General features: G+C 37.4%; 1 long non-coding RNA gene across 1 annotated transcript; it reads left to right on the top strand.

Annotated features, from left to right (window-relative positions):
- The first annotated feature begins 747 nt into the window (after positions 1–747).
- On the top strand, positions 748–6,250 carry LOC309610005. The gene is made up of 2 exons (XR_014233694.1): positions 748–5,572; positions 6,042–6,250. It is a non-coding gene; the product is annotated as an uncharacterized lncRNA (long non-coding RNA).
- Positions 6,251–6,680: the final 430 nt, after the last annotated feature.

A 6,680-nucleotide genomic window follows, 5' to 3' on the forward strand; every position in this document is an offset into this window, starting at 1 on the left:
CGGACAGACAGAAACCTATGACAAATTGTGAAAACAAAGCTATAAAGACAAAATCACACAAAGAAGCATACAGTTAGACACTCACAAAAAGAGCAAAAGGCAAAAAAAAAATATATCTATATATAAAAAAAAGAATAAAGGAAGAGAGCAACCAAATCATTAAACAAATCTACCAATGATAATAAATACTAAACCAAGATAAACATAAAATCAGAAACAAATTAGAGGAAGAAAGCAAACCCTAATTCTACAGTTGCTCCCAAAGTTCACCGCCTCAATTTTGGGATGATCCATTGTCTATTCAGATATTCCAGAGATGCAGGGTACATCAAGTTGACTGTGGAGATTTAATCCACTGCTCCTGAAGCTACTGGGAGAAATTTCCCTTTTTCTTCTTTGTTCGCACAGCTCCTGGCGTTCAGCTTTGGATTTGGCCCTGCCTGTGCATGTAGGTCTCCTGAGGGCATCTGTTCTTTGCTCAGACAGGACGGGGTTAAACTAGCAGCTGATTAGTGGGCTCTGGCTCACTCAGAGCAGGGGGAAGGAGGGGTATGGAATACGGTGTGAGCCTGTGGCAGCAGAGGCCGGCATGACATTGTCACAGCCTGAGGCACACCGTGTGTTCTCCTGGAGAAGTTGTCCCTGGATCACAGGACCCTGGTGGGCTGCACAAGCTCTTGGGAGGGGAGTTGTGGATAGTGACCTCTGCTTGCACACAGGCTTCTTGGTGGCTGCAGCAGCAGCCTTAGCATTTCATGCCCGTCTGTGGTGTCCGTGCTGATAGCCGCAGCTCGCGCCAGTCTCTGGAGCTTGTTCTGGTGGTGCTCTGAATTCCCTCTCCTCACACACCCCAAAACAATGGTCTCTTGCCTCTTAGGCAGTTCCAGACTTTCTCCTGGACTCTCTTTCAGCAAGCTTTGGTGCACAACCCCACTTCAGGCTCTGTCCATACAGCCAACCCCAGTCTTCTCCCTAGGATCTGACCTCCAAAGCCCCAGGTTCAGCTTCCAGCCCCAACCTGCCCCAGCGGTTGAGCAGACAAGTCTCTCAGGCTGGTGAGTGTTGGTTGGCATGATCCTCTGTACAGGAATTTCTCCGCTTTACTCTCTGCAGCCCTGTTGTTGCGTGCTTCTACGTGGCTCTGAAGCTTTCCCCTTCTCCGCCCACCCCCTGTCTCCACCAGTGAAGGGGCTTCCTAGTGTGTGGAAACTTTTCGTCCTTCACAGCTCCCTCCCAGAGGTGCTGGTCCCGTCTCTATTCTTTTTCTGTTTTTTCTTTTTTCTTTTGCCCCACCCAGGTACATGGGGAGTTTCTTGCCTTTTGGGCAGTCTGAGGTCTTCTGCCAGTGTTCAGTAGGTGTTCTGTGGGAATTGTTCCACATGTGGATATATTTCTGGTGTATTTGTGGGGAGGAAAGTGATCTCCATGTCTTACTCCTCCACCATCTTGAAGATCTCCCATCCAGTGACCCATTTGTTGTTTAGTAGTATATTGTTTAGCCTCCACACGTTTTTGTTTCCTGCAGTTTTTTTCTTGTAGTTGATTTCAAGTCTCTATTGTTGTGATTGAAAAAAAAGGTTGATATGATTTCAATCGAGTTAAATTTACAGAGGCTTCTTTTGTGGCATAATTTGTGATCTATTCTGGAGAAATTTCCATGTGCACTTCAAAGAGTATGTATTTTTCTGCTTTTGGATGGAATATTCTGTATAGATTTATTAAGTCCATGTCATCTAATATGTTTTTAAAGGCTAGTGTTTCCTTATAGATTTTCTGTCTGGATGATCTGGCCATTGATGTAAGTGGGCTGTCAAAGTCCCCTACTATTGTTCTTACTGTCAATTTCTCCTTTTATATCTGTTGATATTTGCTTTGCATATTTAGGTTTTCCTATATTGGGTGGCTATATTTTTACAATTGTCATATCTTTTTTTAAATGTTTTATTTTATATTGGAGTATGGTTGATTAACAATGTTGTGTTAATTTCAGGTTTCATGTGTACAGCAAAGTGATTCAGTTATACATACACATGTATCTATTCTTTTTCAAATTCTTTTTTTTGTAACTTCTTGTTGGAATTATCCCTCATCATTATGTAATATCCTTCTTCGTCTCTTGTGACAATATTTGTTTCAAAGTCTTTTTTGTCTGGTGGAAGTATTGCTACCCCAGCTTTATTTTCATTTCCTTTTGCATGAGATATCTTTTCCATCCCTTCCTTTTCAGTCTGTATGTATCTTTAGATCTGAAATGAGCCTCTTGTAGGCAGCATATATATGAGTCTTATTTTCGTATCCATCCAGCCATTCTATAGCTTTTGATTGGAGCATTTAGCCCTCAGTCATTGTTAATAAAGATTCTTGGAATCATGTGGATCCACCTGTCTGATGTAAATACTATAATGCTGCCCCATATAAGTAGGCCTTTTAAGAATTTACTTTACAGAATAGAGCCAGAATATGTGTGGTGAATTCCTAATTCCTTAAAAAACTTCATTGGTCATAAAAATTTATGAATTATATAATCATAAAAATTCTTTTACAATGAAGAAAGAATTTAGAACCCAAAGCTTGCAATGATTTGCTATATTTATAAACGTTAATAAATGTAAATTTAACTCATAAGCATGTTAAAAATTAAAAGCTTATTGTATATCTATGAACCATTGTTTTTCTTATAATATTCTATGGAATCCATTTTCCAAATTTCAACTACTTAAGTTATTTCTACTTTTAAATTTTAATAAGATAATCTTTAAAGAAATATATAATAGATTATTTGGCCATTGCTTAAATACTGAGAATCTGTTTTGAGTGTTATCCCATTCTTCTGCTTTAATAAGGACATTGAACATCTTATTAATCTCATTCAGAACCTTCAGAACCATGATCCCTAAAGTGAAAAACTTGTACTTTACTTTTTTGATGGTTAATAAGAGTTGAAGATAATGCTTTATTATTTTAAGTACTCCTAAGTTCCTTGTTATTTTTATTGATTTATTAATACTATTTTGTTTTTTTGCTTTGTTTTGGTGTTCATTTCTATAAACTACTTCCAGTTAGTAATCCTAACTAAAATGGATTCTAAAAGAAGATATTTTCCATTAATGTTTCTCATCTCCAATTTTAATAGCTTTTATATAAGGTTAAGTCAAACAATATCTTTTTTTATGACATTTTATTCTATTTGACTAAAGAGACTCCCGTAGCTTCTTTTTTTCACTTATGTAATAAATGCCCACTGACTATTGACTATATGATATATAATTTGGGCAAATTATAGTTTGAGGCTGTAAATAAATTGTGCATAGGGACATTGACTTTCTGATCTGCAAAGGCATTGTTTTGGTTAGATTTTATTTGTAAGTTAACCTATGTTAAATTATTTGGGACAAAAAATTAATTATTATTGTAATTAGGTTTGCTATTTGCCTACCAAAATCTTTTCTCCCTTGCTTTTCAGTTTCCCTGGCAGTGAGGTGTGGCCACATAAGGTTTTGCCAATAGGCAGAAATAATGGGGTCACTTCTGGGCCTATTCCCTCTTCATATACATGCCGTTTTTCAGCCTCTTCCAATCATATGAGGACTTTGTCTTAGGGAACCCCCAAGAACCAAGATGGAAGGAATTGGGCCTCTGAATAACGGCATGAACAGAGCCACCAGCCTGATCTTTCTGAAATGTAACAAAGAAATGAATTTCTTCATTTTCTCCTTGCCATTTTATTGTTGGATCTTCTTGACACAGTTTTAAGCTAATATTTTTCCATTGTTCCATATCTGGAAATAATATTTCCAGAACATTATTGTGACTTTTTGACTTGATTTTCTTATTGTTTCTATAAGACATATTAGGCATTTTCAAAGTTATATTCTTGCTTTAGGAGTCACAGGTAGCCAGTTAAATATACTGGGATAAAGTGAATCAATGACTCCACAAATATTCACTACTCTCCTTTTATGTACTTACCACTGTGTTAAATCTGGGGGCTATAAAAATCTATATGACATAATTTCTGCTTACTTTGATGGAAAATAAACATTTTCAATTGTGTTGTAAGCTTGTTTTATATATGTTTTAAGTAATAATTTTACTGAAAACATTAATTGAACTCATTAGATTCTAAGAGATGGTGTGGATAAAAATAAAAACACGTTTCTCAAAGAACTCACAGAAGAAAAATAATCGTATTTAAATATACTTCGCAATTTGCTTTTGATAAATGCTGACTTCTTTGAGCTGCATTGCAATTTAGGAAAATAGATTTATCATACCTTTTCGTACATGAAATGGAGACATATTAAATTTATAATAATGATCATGACAATGATAACAAACATACTTATTGATTACCTACTACAAGCTCCTGTGCTCTGCTTTCTTGAGTCAAACTGTGCTGAGAGCGGGTTTAATAAATACAAAACCCTGGATGTTCTGCTGGGATCTGAGCGAGGCAAGGGCGTCTCATGCCTGTTTTTTGATGGAGCCTGAGGAAACAGCAAGACCTGGGGGTCCTTTTTTTTTAATTTATAAAACTTCCTGTGTCCCAATGAGGGGCAAGAATGGTAGAATAATTCCCAAGCAAAGAAGCTGGGTCCATAGGGGGTCCTGGGTGACACAGGAGCAAAAGACTCACTTCTATGTGCCACAGAGGAGTGTAAAACTGACACAGGGCATTAGCTCCCTAATTTCCCTTCTGCCAGTGTCATATGGGTAGCTTCATGTTGCTCCCCTGCACTTGAAGTAACAGACAAAGCTCAACCCTAGGGGACCATTTGGACAGGATTGAGACTTAATAATTTGCAATCTGTATGGTCTAACATCTGAGATCAGCAAGAATAGGGATCCATGCAGATACCAGAGTAGCTGGCTGCCTTCCTGGATCTGATACCTTCCTCTCTGAATGCTCTGGTACCACATGAGGCCAAATCTTCCTCCCACTGCAATTTAGCCACCACACCAGGATAAAAGGGGTTACCTCTGCATTGACTGGGATTAAGTTTCTACCACCCATTAGAATAGACTACAATGTGTAAAAGAGATAGCTTTTTCTTTCTCTCCACATGAAAGTATGGGGTTGGGGGCTTCTACCTTCCCTTGCAATTTTTGCTAACTCCTCCACATGCAAAGAGGAATGATTTCTATCTTGGTGAGATGGCAAGGATCAGGTGTTCACTTTCCTCTGAGTGGGAATATGGAGTTAAACATATTTCTAACAATGTGTCCTGCCTCACTTCTCTCTCTGGAATTTTCTTTGCTCTCAATTTTCAGTTAATTTCTGTTCATTTTCTGGTTGTGGATATTAGGGGAGAATATTTCCTCTCTCATTCCTGAAATTTTCACCCAGTTTAAGGAACTCAGTGTTAATTTGGCAATGCTGGTTCCTCTCCATCCCTTTTACTCTGCTCCAGAACAAACTCATATACATTTGGGAAGGATCAACTGAGCACGTTCAGTTCACCTCCCTTTTCTTTTCTCTTGCAGTAGGCTGTCTTCATGGAGTGGTTCTCTTCAGCTCCTCTGTGGCTTAAGCTTTACCTGCTCCTGTCCAGCAATGCCTGGGAATGGATAGGTAAATCTGCCTAACACTGGGATAAGTTATTTATAGATGGGATAAGTCAATTTAACTCTTATATTAAGCTGTGACCTTTGATATACTCTATATCAATTAAAAGATGATATTTTGATTTACTATGTATTTTACTCCTTTTATTTCTCCATATGTACTGGGCCACTTCAATGTTCTTACAGTGGAGAGATGATTTTTGGATTATGAGTGACCTAATTTGTGGATATTTGCATAAAGTAAAAATTATTTTTTTGGTATTCCTTAGCAACACTTAAGCATTATAAGCCAGATAGCTATGCATCATTAAAGGGATCTTTATTATCCCCTGGAAGGATGACAGGGCTGACAGGTTATTCTGAGGGGAAAATGGAATATTAAAGTGTAGTTAGAAAATCCAGAAAAATAAAAGTTGTTAATGTTTGATATTAGTTGTGTTTTTGACTATGTCCATCTAATTTTCTGTTTTGCCTAGCTCCTTCTTCACAGCTGAGCTTAGTGAAGCTTCAAACCTTAGTCCACAGGGAAGATCCTGGATGTTCTGGATGCTCTGGATGGAATAGCCTCTTTCTCACTCCTGGTGGCATTGATATCTCATGTGACCATTCCTCAGAATAAGCGGTACTGTTTATTAGGGTCTATTATGTTCTAAAACTTTAAGTAAATTATTTCATTTTATCTTCATGACAATGCTATAAAATAGATTTTATTATCAATATTTTTAGTGAGGAAGAAATTGGGATCCAGAGAAGTTATGTGACCACAAGACAGAAGCAGGGCTTGAAATTAAGTCTCTCAGACTCTAGATTTACACTTGGTGATATATGGGAGAAAGTAACAAATGAATATTTATTATCTGACCTCTGCAGTTATGAGGTTATGTGGGGAAACAAAAACTGTTATGAGTGTTCACTAATGAACTGATAGAATTTGGCAGATTGGTGTCTAAAACTTCTTCCCTTCAAGCGTATAGATCTGGATTAAGACTTTTGGATCAATAGTATAATAAATTGTGCTGAGAAACTGTATCACCATAAATGTTGTCTAGGGGAAGGGCTTTGATTTTCTTTTCGTTTAGTTTAAATCCTTTATGTTAAACACAATAATATCCAAA

The sequence above is a fragment of the Balaenoptera borealis genome (genome assembly GCF_965194805.1).
Source record: "Balaenoptera borealis genome assembly, chromosome: 13".
NCBI lineage: Eukaryota > Metazoa > Chordata > Mammalia > Artiodactyla > Balaenopteridae > Balaenoptera > Balaenoptera borealis.